Source organism: Lactuca saligna, chromosome 5 (genome assembly GCF_052625555.1).
Source record: "Lactuca saligna cultivar CGN05327 chromosome 5, ASM5262555v1, whole genome shotgun sequence".
NCBI classification, from domain to species: domain Eukaryota; kingdom Viridiplantae; phylum Streptophyta; class Magnoliopsida; order Asterales; family Asteraceae; genus Lactuca; species Lactuca saligna.
In genome coordinates this window covers 215,964,723-215,979,959 of record NC_136421.1, presented here as the reverse complement: position 1 = coordinate 215,979,959, position 15,237 = coordinate 215,964,723, and positions in this window count along the sequence as shown.

Sequence of the window (15,237 nt, the reverse complement as noted above, 5' to 3'; positions counted from 1 at the left end):
ATCCACATCTGTTTGCTGATGCATGATTCCGGGACGGAATCATCCTAAGGGGGAGAGAATTGTAACGCCCGGGTTTCAGGGCTAAGCATTTTTGTCAATGTAATAGTCTAGGTCAACTATTGTAACTCTTTTTGAAGTAATAAATATGAAATATTTGAGTATTATGTGAATTATGTGTGTTTATGTGTTTATTATTTAATTATAAATGTATAATTAATAAAAAAAAATGAGCGTCAAAATTTAAGTGTGAGATAATCCCGATATCTCTACACAAAGTTGTAGAATATGTCTCAAGGTTTCCGTACATATAAAGAATGCCGAAATCCGAGCTATAACGAAGAAGTTATGACCCGCCGAAGTTTTACGGCAAAACCGGCACGGCACCGGGAGACGTAAATAGTGAATTTACGATAGAAGACTTTTTAGCCTTAGCAATCTAAACAAAATTCGTAGAATATGTTAAACTAAGAACATCAATAAAAAGAATGCCCAAATCTGACTTCGTATGAAGAAGTTATGATTTTTCTAAGATTCGGCTTAGCAGTGCACGGCCCGAAACTCGAATTTTAGTTCGAGCGGTTTTTGGCTTACGTGACCTAAATGAGAGTTGAAGATCTCATTCATAGGAACTCAACGGTAAAAAGACAGACGAAAACGGAATCCGTATGAAGGAGTTATGAACTCTTCGCGGTCATTTAACAGTCTAAACGCGTCCTACTGTTAAATTTGAGATCGGTCGAGAATTAGCCGACGGAGTCTAAACGAAAGTTGTAGATCTTGATTTTACCTACGCGTGGATATAAAGAACGTCGAAAACGGAGCTCGTATCCGAAAGTTATGATTTTTCTAAGTTTGAGGGCTGATACGCGATAGGGGTGACGTGGCACCACCAGAATTGGACACGTGGCACCACCAGAAGGCCACCACATGGACCAACTCGGCGAGTAGGTCCCCCCTACTCGGCGAGTACATCAGAATCCTCCCCTATAAATAGAGGTGTCGGGTTCCCTCATTTCCTCACCCCTCACCCCTCTTCTTTCTCTCTCTAAACTCTCTCTCTCTAAGCTCCCTAACCCCCCTAAAAGCCTAGGTAAACCCCCTAGCACCCGAAGGAAGCCCCGAGGCTCCCGGAGTCCCGAGAAAAGAGCCTTTCGGCTCGGGAACGCTACTCCAGCGAAGCCCGGTTTTCGAGAAAAACCCACTGTAAGTGAGCTATACCTATCCTATCTTTAGTTTAGCTTATGTTTTAATATAGGAATGTTATTAGGTCCTTAAAATAATTATTTTGGCTATTATTATGAGTTATATTAAGTGTTATTAACACTTATATAATAATAATAATAGTCAGACAATTAATTTGTCACGGTTATCATTAGACTAAACCCTAGTGGTATCGATACTAGGTTTTATCGAAGGAATATCATTTTGAGAGTAGCAAAGCGCTATCCGAGTGCTGAGTCACCACCTAATCAGGTGAGTGCATAGTTACTTTCAACTTACACATAGATATGAAGTATTTTATATAAATTACGTGCTATGTATGCATATTATCTGAATACTTGCTATCTATGCTAGATGAACGTTATTATACATGTTTTCAATGATTTAAACTGTATATGTATTTTATATCTACGAAAATGTTGGGGTAAAACATGGGTGGATGTAATAGGTGATGTGTGATAAAATGATGAGAGGCCTCGATGTTGTTGTTGTTGATCCAGTCATCTAGCAGAGTATAGATGACGACCACGGACTCTTCTAGACAGTCCAATGGAACACTAGCAGGCTCGCAACCTGTAGGTGTTGTGAACGATGTGTTCACCGGTGTACTCCATCCCCCACATGGTTGCATATTAGGACATTTATTGTTGAGGAATCCCCTTAGCAGTAGTGTCCGTCCCGATGATGATCCTTAGGCTAGGTCCCTTATGATAGGTGTTTAGGGACGTAAAGTGAGGATAACGGGAACGGGTAATCGGGTTATTGTTGATTGATGAAATTAATAAACTTATTTATTGTGGGTTGAAAACCCTATGTGCTCACCAGGCTCCCAAGCCTGACCCACTCAGTTTTATGTATTACAGGTAGTGGCGCATGAGCATAGGTGTGATGTTTTGGACGAGGGATTACGGATATAGGCATGTAGATATGAAATAATGTAGTAAGGCTTATATTGTACTGTTTATACTTTTGATCTGTACGAACATGACATCCCGAGTCTTTTAATGAAATACATTTCTATGGAAATGCTTTTGATAAATCTTTATCATATTATTGTTTTGGGACAAATTCCGCAACCCTTATATTAAAAGATAACTCTGATTTTGAAATAAAGTATAAACAAAACCGGTCTTTTCTGGCCGTGATTTTGGGGATGTCACAGATTTGTAGCAGATTACAAACTGAGTAGAGTAGGCAGAAGAGTTACGCCGACAGGAGGCGTTCGGATTTGGAGTTTCAGGTGGGCGATATGGTCCTCCTGAAGGTATCACCCTGGAAGGGTGTTATCAGGTTTCGGAAGAGGGGCAAGCTAGGCCCCAGGTTCATTGGTCCTTTTAGGCTTTTGGCCCAGGTGGGTCAGTTTGCTTATCGGTTGGATCTTCCAGTAGAGCTTAGCCAGATCCACAATACTTTCCAGGTTTCTAAATTGAGAAAGTGTTTGGTGGATGAGTCAGCAGTTGTACCCTTGGAGAATATTCAGGTTGATAGCAGCCTGAATTATATCGAGAGACCAGTGGTGATCTTAGATCAAAAGACGAAGACCTTGAGGAACAAGGTGGCTCCGTTAGTGAAGGTGCAGTGGCAGCACCAGAAGGGTTATGAGTGGACGTGGGAGTCCAAGGGGGAGATGAGGGAGCATTATCCATAATTATTTTCAGATACGGCAACAACAACAAACTTCAAGGACGAAGTCTAAAACAAGTGGGGGAGAGTTGTAGCGCCTCATTTTTAGTATGTGATTTAAATAAAGTAATTTCATTCTTAAGGGGGTACTCAACGAGTCTGTAGCCCGACTCGTCAAGTAGAGACAGGATGATCATGCAAATTGAGTTGGCTACTCGACGAGTCCATACGCTGGGACTCGGCGAGTCCGTCTGTCTAGATGAAACACTAATTTTAAGGGTTTGCACCCTATTTAAACAGACTTATACGCCCCAACCTCGCCTCTATCTCTCTCAGAACATTACCCATGTAAAGCCTAGCCTTATTGTTGAGTTTTAGTGTGTTTGTGCTAGCTTGGAAGCCTTGGGAAGAGAAAGAAGGAAACAAGGTCCATAGAAGAGAAGGGAGATCCAAGAGTTAACTTCCATCTGTTTCTCATTCAGGTAATGAAGATTTGACCTTGTGCATTCCTCCATTAAAATGCTTGTTATGCCTTCTTTGGAGCCTCTTATGATTCAAACTTGAGATATGGACTCCCCTTTGTATGGAAACTTCAGATCTGCACCCTCATTGTATTCTAGAAGTGTAAAGTTTTAGTGAAAATCGTGATTGAGGTCCCTCTTGAGCTTAGAACCCCATTAAGAGCTTAGTTTTGTTATTTGAAGCCTTTATAGCCATGCATGCACGTAAAGTTTGCAACTTTACGTGATAAGCATGTCGTAGAAGCTTGGATTTGTGATTTGGAGCCGCTGCATGGCTCAAATCACGTCTATATGGAAAAGGGACTGAATGGACTCGGTGAGTCATATGAAGATAGCCGTGGACTCAACGAGTTGGATGAGTAACTCGGCGAGTCCAATGAAGTTTGCCTTAGACTCGATGAGTTGTTTGAACAACTCGGCGAGTTAGATGAGTTTTCCCGAGGAAAGTAGTGTTTGAGTGAAATAGCTTCATTCCTTCTTAGTTACACCTAAAGTTAGCAACCTTACGTGTTCAGATGGTCCCATGAGCTTAGATCTACGAGTTAGATGCTATTGAATGGATTTAAATTGATTGTGTGAAATCTGCATGTTAGGACTAGGTGAGTTGTTCGTCGGACTCAGCGAGTCGAATAGCGAGTCCCCCGTCTTACTTCGAGTTGTGAGTTTAGGATGAATCAGTGAATGGGAAAGGACTCGGTGAGTTAAAGTCAAAGTTAGTGATGAAGGGACTCGACGAGTCTGCGCCCTGACTCGGCGATTCCGGTCAACTGGAAGTTGACTTTGACCAGGGAGTTGACTTTGACCAGGGAGTTGACTTTGACTAGGGGTAAAATAGTCATTTTACCCTGAGAGCATTTACCAGTAACTTATCTAGTGTTTTGGAATTTGTAGTCGGACAGTTCCGGAGCAGCGGTCAGCCACTTTTAGAGTTAGCATCTCAGCAGCCAGCAATACGAGGTGAGTTTTCCTTCCAGTAGGAACGGGTCTACGGCTACAATACCGAACCGTCTAGTTAGCAGTAGTTTCGGACTTTGGTCCGATGCAGTAGTCAGTGTGCTTGATGTCTTTGTGATTCAAGGATGTCTTTGTGTTATGTGTTCTGGACTTCGGTCCGATACAGTATGCAGTATATGTGTTTATGCTAGTTGATATGTTTATGTTATGCTATGTTATGCTCAGTCAATTTCCGGACTTCGGTCCGATGCAGGGGAGAAGGCCCCAGTCAGTTCCGGATTTCGATCTGATGCAGTTAGTTCTGGACTTCGGTCCGATGCAGGGGACAAGGTCCTAGTTAGTTCCAGACTTCGGTCCGATGCAGTTTTCAGATATATTATAAATCGTTGATAACCTTAGTATTATTTAAACAAAAAATTTTGGTTCATATTTTAGGACGTTACACCTTTTAACACGAGTTGTGTCAAATGTTCTGTTAAGTGTATTTTTTTTTTTATGGAAAACCTAGTAAATAACATCTGATTGCCCTCAAACTTTATAGATAAGCTAATAGGAAGTAAATAAGCTTGTGGGGAATATCTAAATGTTAAAAATCTATGAATGGTGTTAAAGAGTGTAGGAAAGGAACTAGAAGAGGACTAACTAATCTTCTTGTGATTGAGGTAAGCACGTATTGGCATTTTTCCACTTTGGGGTACATGGAAAATGGTTTTTATGATAATGAAATACTAATTATTTGATATATGAAACCTTTTGAAATGAAAGTGTTAAATGCTTTTGGAAAGAATGTTCTAAAAGAATACCTTAAAGCCAAGAATAGTTTTTTTAATACAAAGAACGTGGAAGAACATATGTTTTGATAATGTGTTTGCAATGTTTTGAAATATAGATGATTTACTTTTGAAATAAGTATTTTGATGCTAACGTATGAAATGTGTAAAGCATGGAAAGTAATGACAAGATACTGAAAGTAATGAAAAGAATATGAAAGAATTGGAAAGTAATGAAAAGAATATGTTGTTTGAGCCATGATATCCCATAATGAGATATAGATGAATTTATCGGGGTGACACCTCCCCTTTGCGAGATAGATGCCCTAACGAAAATGATGCCTTAGTGAACTTATTTCATTCTTTCCACCTTGGTATAGACTTGTGCATATTGCTAGGCCCTAAGTATAAAAATCGCAATGGTTCAACATTAGAATTAACCCTTAATAAAATAAGGAATAGAATGTAAAAAGATATGTCTTTTGAATTATGTTATGTCTAATGAAATGTTTTGATATAAAATGTAATGTGGAGAATGTCTATTTGAAATATGTTTTGCAAAGTGGAAATGTTTTTGATGAAAAATAAGATAAATATTTTAGGTCACAAACCTGCATAGCTCATGCATAGCTCATGAGACATTATTGTCTTACATGTCTTTTTCTAATGTTATGTATCCAAGGTTGTACTTAAGGAGAAAATGTGATAGATGGAAATTAGAAGTTAAGAGATAAAGATTGGAATGGAGCTTGTCAAGTTCATTTTTAATGGTATTGATGTAATTCATATTTTCTTGCTATGGTTATATTGATGTTTAATGATAACATCTAATATTTTAATTTGTAAATGTTTTTATGGGACTGATTTTTGTTGAATGTGGGTTAATACCTGATAACTTTTAATTTTGTTGAATGCATTTTAAAGTTCAAAAAATCGGAGTTGTTTCAAATAATTTCCCATCCAACGTAGTCTTTGAAATATTTCAGATATCCTAGATAATGTGATATTGAACCTTTAATCGTGCACTACCAAAACCCTTAGGGGTCGTTTGGTTCGCTGGAATCTGTTGGAATCGGAAGGAATTGGAATTTAATTCCATCACTTTCCTATGTTTGGTTCAAGTTTTGAGAAGAAATTGGATTTCTAAATATGTCCAACTTTCCTTCCATTGAGGGAAAATAAATTCCATCTAACAGATGAGAAAATTCAAATTCCTTCAAGTGAGAGTGTTGAATATTACCATATTACCCTTTTTATTTTTAACATTAAATATGAAAAACCTCTGTCACTACTCACAACTACCTCCACCACAACCTTCGCCACCACTACCCACCACCACCACCTCCACCACCACCAACCATCCTCACTAATGACGTCGCCATTGCCACCACCTTCTACACCACCACCCATTGCTTCCGTTACCATCATCGCCATCATTGACACCATTACTATCACCACCGTCACCACCACCACCACTACCCATAACCTTCGTTACCACCTACACCACAACCCTACCACTACCGTAGTTACTACTAACTCTATCATCACCACCATCACCTCTATTGCCACCACCACCACCACCGTCGCCGCCACCTGCACCCACCACCGCCGCCGCCGCCGCACCCACCGCCACAACCTCCACTGTCTCTACGATTAACACTAGTGATATCACTACTACCACCACCTCCACCTTCATCACCACCACACATTTCCACCATCACCACCACCATCACTTCTGCCACCATCGCCGCCGCCACCACCACCGTTTACTATTTTTATAATTTATATAATATATTTTTACATATAATTATAAAAAAAGTAAAAGTAAGCAAAAACCAAAAATAGTAGTTCTGTCATTTTACACTATACAAATTCCATTTTCCGCCAACCAAACAAAATATAATATTGAATTCAAATTCCATTTACTGCTAACCAAACATAATATTGAATTTAGATTCCAATTCAAGACAAATTCCAATTCCTTAATAGATTTCAATTCCTTCAAAAACATTCTATGAACCAAACGCCGTCTTATAATCATCAAGAAACAAACATTATCCCGCTTAGACCAATTGATTGATGAAAACGATCAAGAAACGTAAAATTGACCCCTTCTGTTGGTACCGACTAATAAGGCGAAAACGTTTTTGACAAAATATTAATTGACAACATGTTTCTAGTTTTCTAGTAGTAATCATTTTTAATATTGTTGCAAATAACATATCATTAAAGTTAGATGTATCTACATGATCAAAGATAACCTTTGCATATCTTGATATAATTTAAGTGTTCGTAAGTCCACTTACCTATTTAAACAATTTTAAAATGCATCTTCGACGGCAGTTGGGTGACTCATTTGTGTTGATATCACCACTCATTTGTGCTCATATCACCTTTTTTTGTCCATGATTAGTATATAGAGATTTGGCTTAAACACATTCATATAAAAACATCTTCGTTGTTTCTTTATGTTTACAAGTATATTTATAAAAGGATAAGCACAATGATGGCCATCATAAATGCAAAATTATCCTTATAACCACCTTTTGAGACATTTTAAAAAGTGACCTTTGGGCATTTAAAAATTTGATGACACTAAACATTTCGTATGATAAGATGATGAAAAAAATGATGTGAGAAGCCAAAAGTATGGTATGTATGGTATGACATCCACTAAAAATTTAATAAAACTAAACATTTCGTATTTAAAAGATAAAGACAATTTTTTACTAGCATCTTGCAAATAAAAAAAGAAATACACATTATATTACTTAAATCCAAAATGTCCTATTTAAAAATGATGTTCATTTGAATAAACGAGATTTCCCAATATTTTCCAATTTCCCAATTCACATGACTTTTGAAAAGTCTAGCGTGTGATTTAAATCACCGACACCTAGGGTGAGAATTACATCAAAGTTACCAAAGTAAAGTCAATTCAACAATCAAAATGCATGAAAAGTCAACATCCCACAGAGACACTAACCTAAACTGAATCTAAGTCGCATGTGAATTGGGAAAAAAAACAACCAAGAGGAAGAAAAATAGAAGCGAAGAAAATGACTCATACCAACTCCACCTATTGTTACACATTCCTTTTTAACTGCATGCTTCCACTCCCAAAACACAACACTCACACAATATCAAATTACACGTCTCAAAATACCAAATACATTTATAGTGGTCAAAATTACAGCTTCATGTCGACCTTTCCACTTTGGAGCAGTGTACAACTTCGACTGCACATGGTACAAGTACTGAACATTAGTGGCAAGAAAAGATTGTAACTTTGGTACCCATTATAGTATAATGAATATGAAAAGTGAAATGGTGTAATCATTTTCTTGCATACATAAGGAAAGATAATAAAGAAAGCCAAATTTTGACTTTATGATGTTTTTTTTTCTTCAGGTTTGACAGTTATTAAAACAGGAAGTGTAAAACAGACATGTTTTATGGAGTAACCACCAAAGCATTATTTATAAATGGAAGAAAATAGCGTCGACTGAATTTAATGGTGCATAGATGTCATTTTCACCCACTACAAAAGTATGACACATATTGTTGAACATTTGAATTCAAGATGAGAAGAACATTGATCTGTAAGTAATGATCATGGCATATAATTGTAATACTCGCAAATAAAGGTTGGTATTTTTAGCCTTTAAGGTGTTAATCATCATTTTAGTTTAGTTTAAAGCAATTATTGAAGTGAATCATGGGTATTTTTTGGTGGACAAATGACGATTTTGGGATAGAGAATGCCTCCATAAAATATTAAGGAATGACGAAAAATCTTAACAACTTTCCATTTTTAAATAATTCTCCTTGTTTTGATAATTATTTAATCATGAGAGATTAAATGACATGATTGGCTAAATGGATGGAGGGTTGGGAGTTATTATTGATGAAATTATTAGACCATTTCTTATTCAATTGTTTCTTATTTCAAATGGGAAATACCCAAGTGATAGGTATAAATACTATTGCCTCCTTCAAATGGGAAATCCATAGTGTTTTATTTCCTATGTTTAAAAGAAAATGAAATTTTAAATGAAAAAGTGCATACCTTTGGAATATGAGCATAAATATGAAAATAACTCCACTTTTCTCTCTAAAATGTCCTGTGAAATATAAACACAGATAAGTTTCGCATTAAAAGATGAAGAAAGAGATTGCATATGGAACTTATTATGTTACTAAAACAAAACGATTTTTACACTCTTAAGTCACTATAAATAGTAGTAAAACCCAAAACATATAAAGGGTTCTTTTAAATATTCAGTGATTTTAAAAAGAATGTGTAGATCATCTTATTGGGATTTCAAGACCCATGATGTCATCATCTTCTAATCCAACAACTCTTGTAGTCTGCTTAGTTTATTCCGGAATCTGAGAGGAAACTGGCCTCGTGAATTCCAAAGGAATCTAAGGGAATTGGAATTCGAGATTCCATTCCGTAACGTGTTTAGTTTATTCCAGAATTCAAGATTCCATTCCGTAGTGTGTTTAGTTGCCAAATGCATGGAATTCAATTTTGTCAGATTCTTGGAATTCCATGTTTGAAGGATTTCACCAAGGAAGTGGATGGAAGGAATTTGATTAATAGAATTACTTTTTTATTAAAAGAGATTACCTTCATTATATTTAATATATATATATATATATATATATATATATATAAATAAAAATAAAAAATCTATATATAAGTGAAAATGTATAATCTATTCATTTCTTATTAAATTCCATTCAGATTCAGCTCCTGCCACACAAACATGTGACACGTTCCTTCAGATTCCAATTCCTTTGACAGATTCCATTCCTGCCAAAAACAAACCAAACCCTCCACAATTATCATGTACTTGTGGTAAGCCATTCCCATGAATTTGTCAAGAGAATGTTGTTTGAATTCCCTACAAATATACAAATAATCAAAATAGAATAATGATACACCTACAATTATCATCATTGTCTTAATCATATCTCAGAACAAACCAACACCCTTACTTCTCTTGAAGCTCCTTTTAAAACTTTGTCAAGCAAACCTTTTTCTTCCTGAAAACATATTAATCAACTATATTGTAATATGGGGATTTAAAATAAATTCAATATATACTAAATCAGAGATTAATACCTGTTCTTCGCACTTTTTTTTTCTAAGTTGTTTATATCCCGACATCATCAGGCTGGAAAAAGATTGTGTAATTTTTATTTTCCGAGGGGACTAAAATTGAATTTATCATTTTAGGGAGGGGTAAAAGGAGCACAAATCACTAGTTCGGGATAGAGTCCAACACTTTGAATCTCAAGCAAAAGTCTTTATTTATTTATTAGAACATCCTACTGTCATTTCGTCTTATTATAACTATTAATTCTATCTCTTTAATCTAATATTTGTCATTGCTTGTATTCCCTACATCCATCAATACATTTTGTTGAACTTGAAGCAAAATCAGCTTTCTTCATTTCCCCCTTTTCCAAATAATACAAATACAATAGGTCTTTCTTTACCTTAGAAACTCTAGTTCTTTTATTACGAACACAATTTTTCACTCTTTCTTCAACATTATAGCAGGATAACAATTACAGTTTCTGGATATGTATTTTTTCTTATCAATTTTCATTTTCCAATTTTTGTTACCTCAAATAATATATGAAACATATTACCTACATAACATTTAGCAAAATGTTGTGTACTGTTCTTAAGGACACAACAAACTACAATTCTTTTAATGCGAGAATTATCGAAATGGTCCCTATGTTATTAATTTTCAGAATTACAGAAATGGTCCTTGTGTAATAGCAGGAAATTTAAATAACCTTTTGTATTATTTAAATAGTTTGAAAATCTTAACCTCACTCTAAATGACCAGCTCATCGCCATCAGCTTTTGATCTCAATTTTACTTCACTATACACAGATCAGATACAAACAATTAAACAATTATGAACACCAAATCTTCAAAAATCTACGCCTTCGAAAAAGCTACAAGTACAAGCTATGCAACATAAATACCAGTTAAACAAAATACTCTGAAACTTAAAGCTTCATCGGTTGATGAAAATTATTTAAACAAACAAATCAACCGAAATAAAGCTTCATACTTGATTTATAATACCTTTGAGAATCGCGTGTACAAATTGGTCCTTTTAGGGTTTAGAGGAAGATTGTAATTATAGTAAAATTTGTTGTGAGTTTGGAACTTGATAAAATTGGTTCGCCATATTTTTATGGGAGTTGATTTTGCCGATCCATGAAAAAGTTAATAAAATGATAATTATATCCTTGATTTAAATTTATAGATATCGAAAGAGAGAAAGATCATCGGATATGCATCTTCTTCGTTCCTCCTTCGGAGCGCACAACTTACGATCGGCGTCCATCATATTGACATTTTTTGTAAGTTAATACGGTATACACTAGTAGGTGATTCAGGCTTTGCCTAAAACATTTTTTTCAACTAAAAAAAAAATCAGAAGTGGTCCAAAACTGTTTTTTACTTGAAAAAAATAGCCCAAAACTGAATAAAAATTAAAAAGTGGACCAAAACTGACAACCTTAATAAAGTTCAAGGACTATTTATTTCAAAAAAGCAGGAGCCCCTCACATACTTTACTATTGATAAGGTTGTTATGCCTAAATTAATATCAGGCATCCGAACATTATCACATTATGTTTCTATAATTCATACAATTTCATTATTATTTTTTTCTCCATTAAACTTTATAAAGTTTAATAGAATATTACAAAATATAATTTATAGTATATATTTTAGAATTAAAAACTTTGATTTTTCCATTGAAAAATTCAATGGTCATTGAATATCAAAGTAGCATCTCACAATGATAAAATTTCATCTATTAAATTATACTTAAACTTAACACCTCATTCAACTTTCTCATTGAACTCATCAGTATGGATGTTTTTATATTGGTATATTTAATCAAGTAAAAATAAGTTATCGTTAGGTTGTATTTTGGCTTCAAAGACAATAATATTTGCTGGTGACCTAAAACTCGGACTCTAGTAACAAAGGAATTCATAACAAAAGTTAGGTGTTTGTACATGTGTTAGTGCATGAATTAAGGTTTATGAAGCTTTTGAGTCTTCATTCTCAAGCACCAATAATCACAAAGACACATATTAGATTTTTTAACAGTGAGTTGCTTCACTTCTTAATCAACATGATGCAACTAATAAGACCCTACTAAATTCATTGGCTTATTTATGTTTGTGTAATTCCTAATTGTTTCAGTTCTTGGAACTTCCAAACCATATTTAGGGATCCCATGATATAGTTGAGACTTGATTATTTACATTTTGATCACAACTATAACTCTTAATTGTTTTACAATTTCCGTAGATGATGACCACCATTAAGAACATATAACTTTTTCCTTAAAGCATTTCACTGCAAATTTTATAAATACAACACCTTAAAGTGAAAAAGAAGAAGGAAACAGTGGCATGAACTTATCTCTGTTTTCTAAGAAAAGAAAAGATTATGTATCCTTGTTTTCTTGATGGACCGTTTGTAATTAACGAATTATATTTTTGATCTAATAAAAGTTAAAAAGCAAGTTCTTATTTTCAAAGTGACTTTGAAAAAGCGTGACTCTCTTAATTGGGGTTATTTGGACTCAATATTGGAGCAAATGAATTTTAGATGTAGATGGAGGAATTGGATAAAAGAGTGTCTTTTTTTCCGGTAGAGTATCTATATTGATCAATGGTTCTCTTACAAAAGAATTTGAGATAAAGAGAGGAGTGAGCCAATGTGATCCTCTATCTCATTTTCTATTTATTATTGGTATGAAGTGGCTTAGCATTTCATTCAAGGAAGCTTGTGATCGTCATATTTTTTAGATATATTTTTATTCCATAATGGCCCTTATCTATCTCATCAGGGCTGGTCCGAGATTTCGAAGACCCTTTGCAAATTAACTAAAAATAGGCCCTAAAACTTGAAAATCTAAAATTTTAAGCAAAAAGATTATAATTTTTTATTTTCTATTGCAAAATAAATAGAATTAAATGTTGATTCAAAATTATACACAATTTTTTTTTGCTTTTATTTGAAAACATGCATACTTTGGAAACTCAAGCAACAAACTGTAGCAAACATGTAAAATAACCAGAAATTATATCAGTAATCTATATTATATTATCAGAAAAAAAAATGCAAGCTCTTCTAATAAGAAAAAAAAATCATAATCTTAAACATTAAACAGTGAAAAAAAAATTGTGAGCGCATCCCTCAAAAGATTGTTGCTTCAATGACTCTGAGATCAAAAAAATCATAATCATAAACATTAAACAATGAAAAAAAAACTGATTACTAATAAACATATAAAAAATGTATATATAAAAAAGAAAATATATAATGCCTTATTATTTTTGAATCATAAATTTCTAATCCTCAAAAAACTTGATTGACAATCAAGATATTGTTGCTTAAATGCTTACGAATTCAAGAAAATAAAAATGAAAAAAAATAGTGGATTTACTTCTTAACAATATCGAAAATACGAATAAAAAACAACAACAACAACAACAACAACAACAACAACAACAATAATAATAATAATAATAATAATAATAATAATAATAATAATAATAATAATAATAATAATAAAAACTAATTTATCTTCCCTAGCCCCAGATTCCGATTTTCGAACTTCACTACCTCACTTTCGGTTTCAATTTTTCAATGATTCACTAAAATATGAATAAAAAAGAAGACTCTTGTTCCTAAAATTAGACAAAATGAATGATTTTTCTTGTGAAGTAAGAAGAATGAAGAATAAAATCAAAGCTTTGATTAAATGAGTGGTTATCGTTTGAATTTAGAGGATTAAGTGATATATTTTGAATTTTTTTTTTTAGATTTAAGAAATAAAGACATAAAAAGAAGACCGGTGTTGTTGATTCCCGATGAGGATGAAGGAACCGATGAAGGAACCAAAGCGACTTCTCATTTTCCAAAAAAATGATTCCCGCTCATGATTCCATATTCCCGCTAGGCTGCCTCCGTCGTTTCTTTCTACCCTAATACATCATATATTGTAGGTATGAGAATTTGGCATGAAAACACGAACCGAACCAAAACCCAAACCGAACCGAACCTAATGTAACGCTTGTTCTAGCTATCATTTATTTTTATAAATTTTAGGGTTTTGGACTGGGACTCGACGAGTTGGGGAGCTCCAACTCGTCAAGTAGGAATCATTATAGACGCGGGATGGAGGGTCTACTCGACGAGTTGGAAGGCCCAATTCGACGACTAGGCACTGGAAAGGAAAACCCTAATTTTCGGGGCTTTATGCCCTATATAAAGAACTTATGGCTTATTTATAGCCTCCCTCATCGTCCTTACAGCCAGAGAAATCCTAGACCGAGCCTTATACCTTCTTGAGTGTATGTGAGAGCTTTAGAGAGTGATTTTGGTGTGGTTATGAAGGAATTTGGAGCTTGAAGAGGTAGGGGTAAATATGGAGTCAGTGGATCCGACATCTACTCTGTTTTGGAAACCATCTTGAGGTATAAAGTTGCTACCTTGACCACTATTTGCTTAGATCTCATCTTGTGAAAGTATATTGTCACTTTGGTGCATAATGGTGTCATTCTCGGGTTTGAACTTGTCATGAAGATATGGTTTCAGATATGGACACCTCTTGGCCTCCTTGTACATAAAGTTGCCCACTTTATCTAGTCTAGGCCCTTTTCCATGCCCCAAACCTTGTATGAACGTTAGTTTTAGCATTTTATCCTTTTGAGACCTTACCTGTACGTAAAGTTTACAACTTTACATGGTAACTAAACCATAAGGGGCTGGATCTGTAGTTTGGAGCCTTGGATTCAACTGGAAAGGGATGAAATGAAAAGGGCTGAATGAACTCAACAAGTTGGGTGGGGTTTACCCGTTTTCGGGATTCTGAGTGATCTTGGTGAATTGATTAGAGTTTTCTGTCTACTCGAATTTTCGGTTTCCTGGACACTAAAGAACTATATGAGTTACTCAAGTAACTCGGCAAGTTGACTCAAGATTTCGGTTTTATGGACTCTGAAGGAACTCGAAGAGTTGCTAGATGCACTCGACGAGTTACGGTCAACATGGACTGTTGACCTTGACTGTTGACTTGGACTTT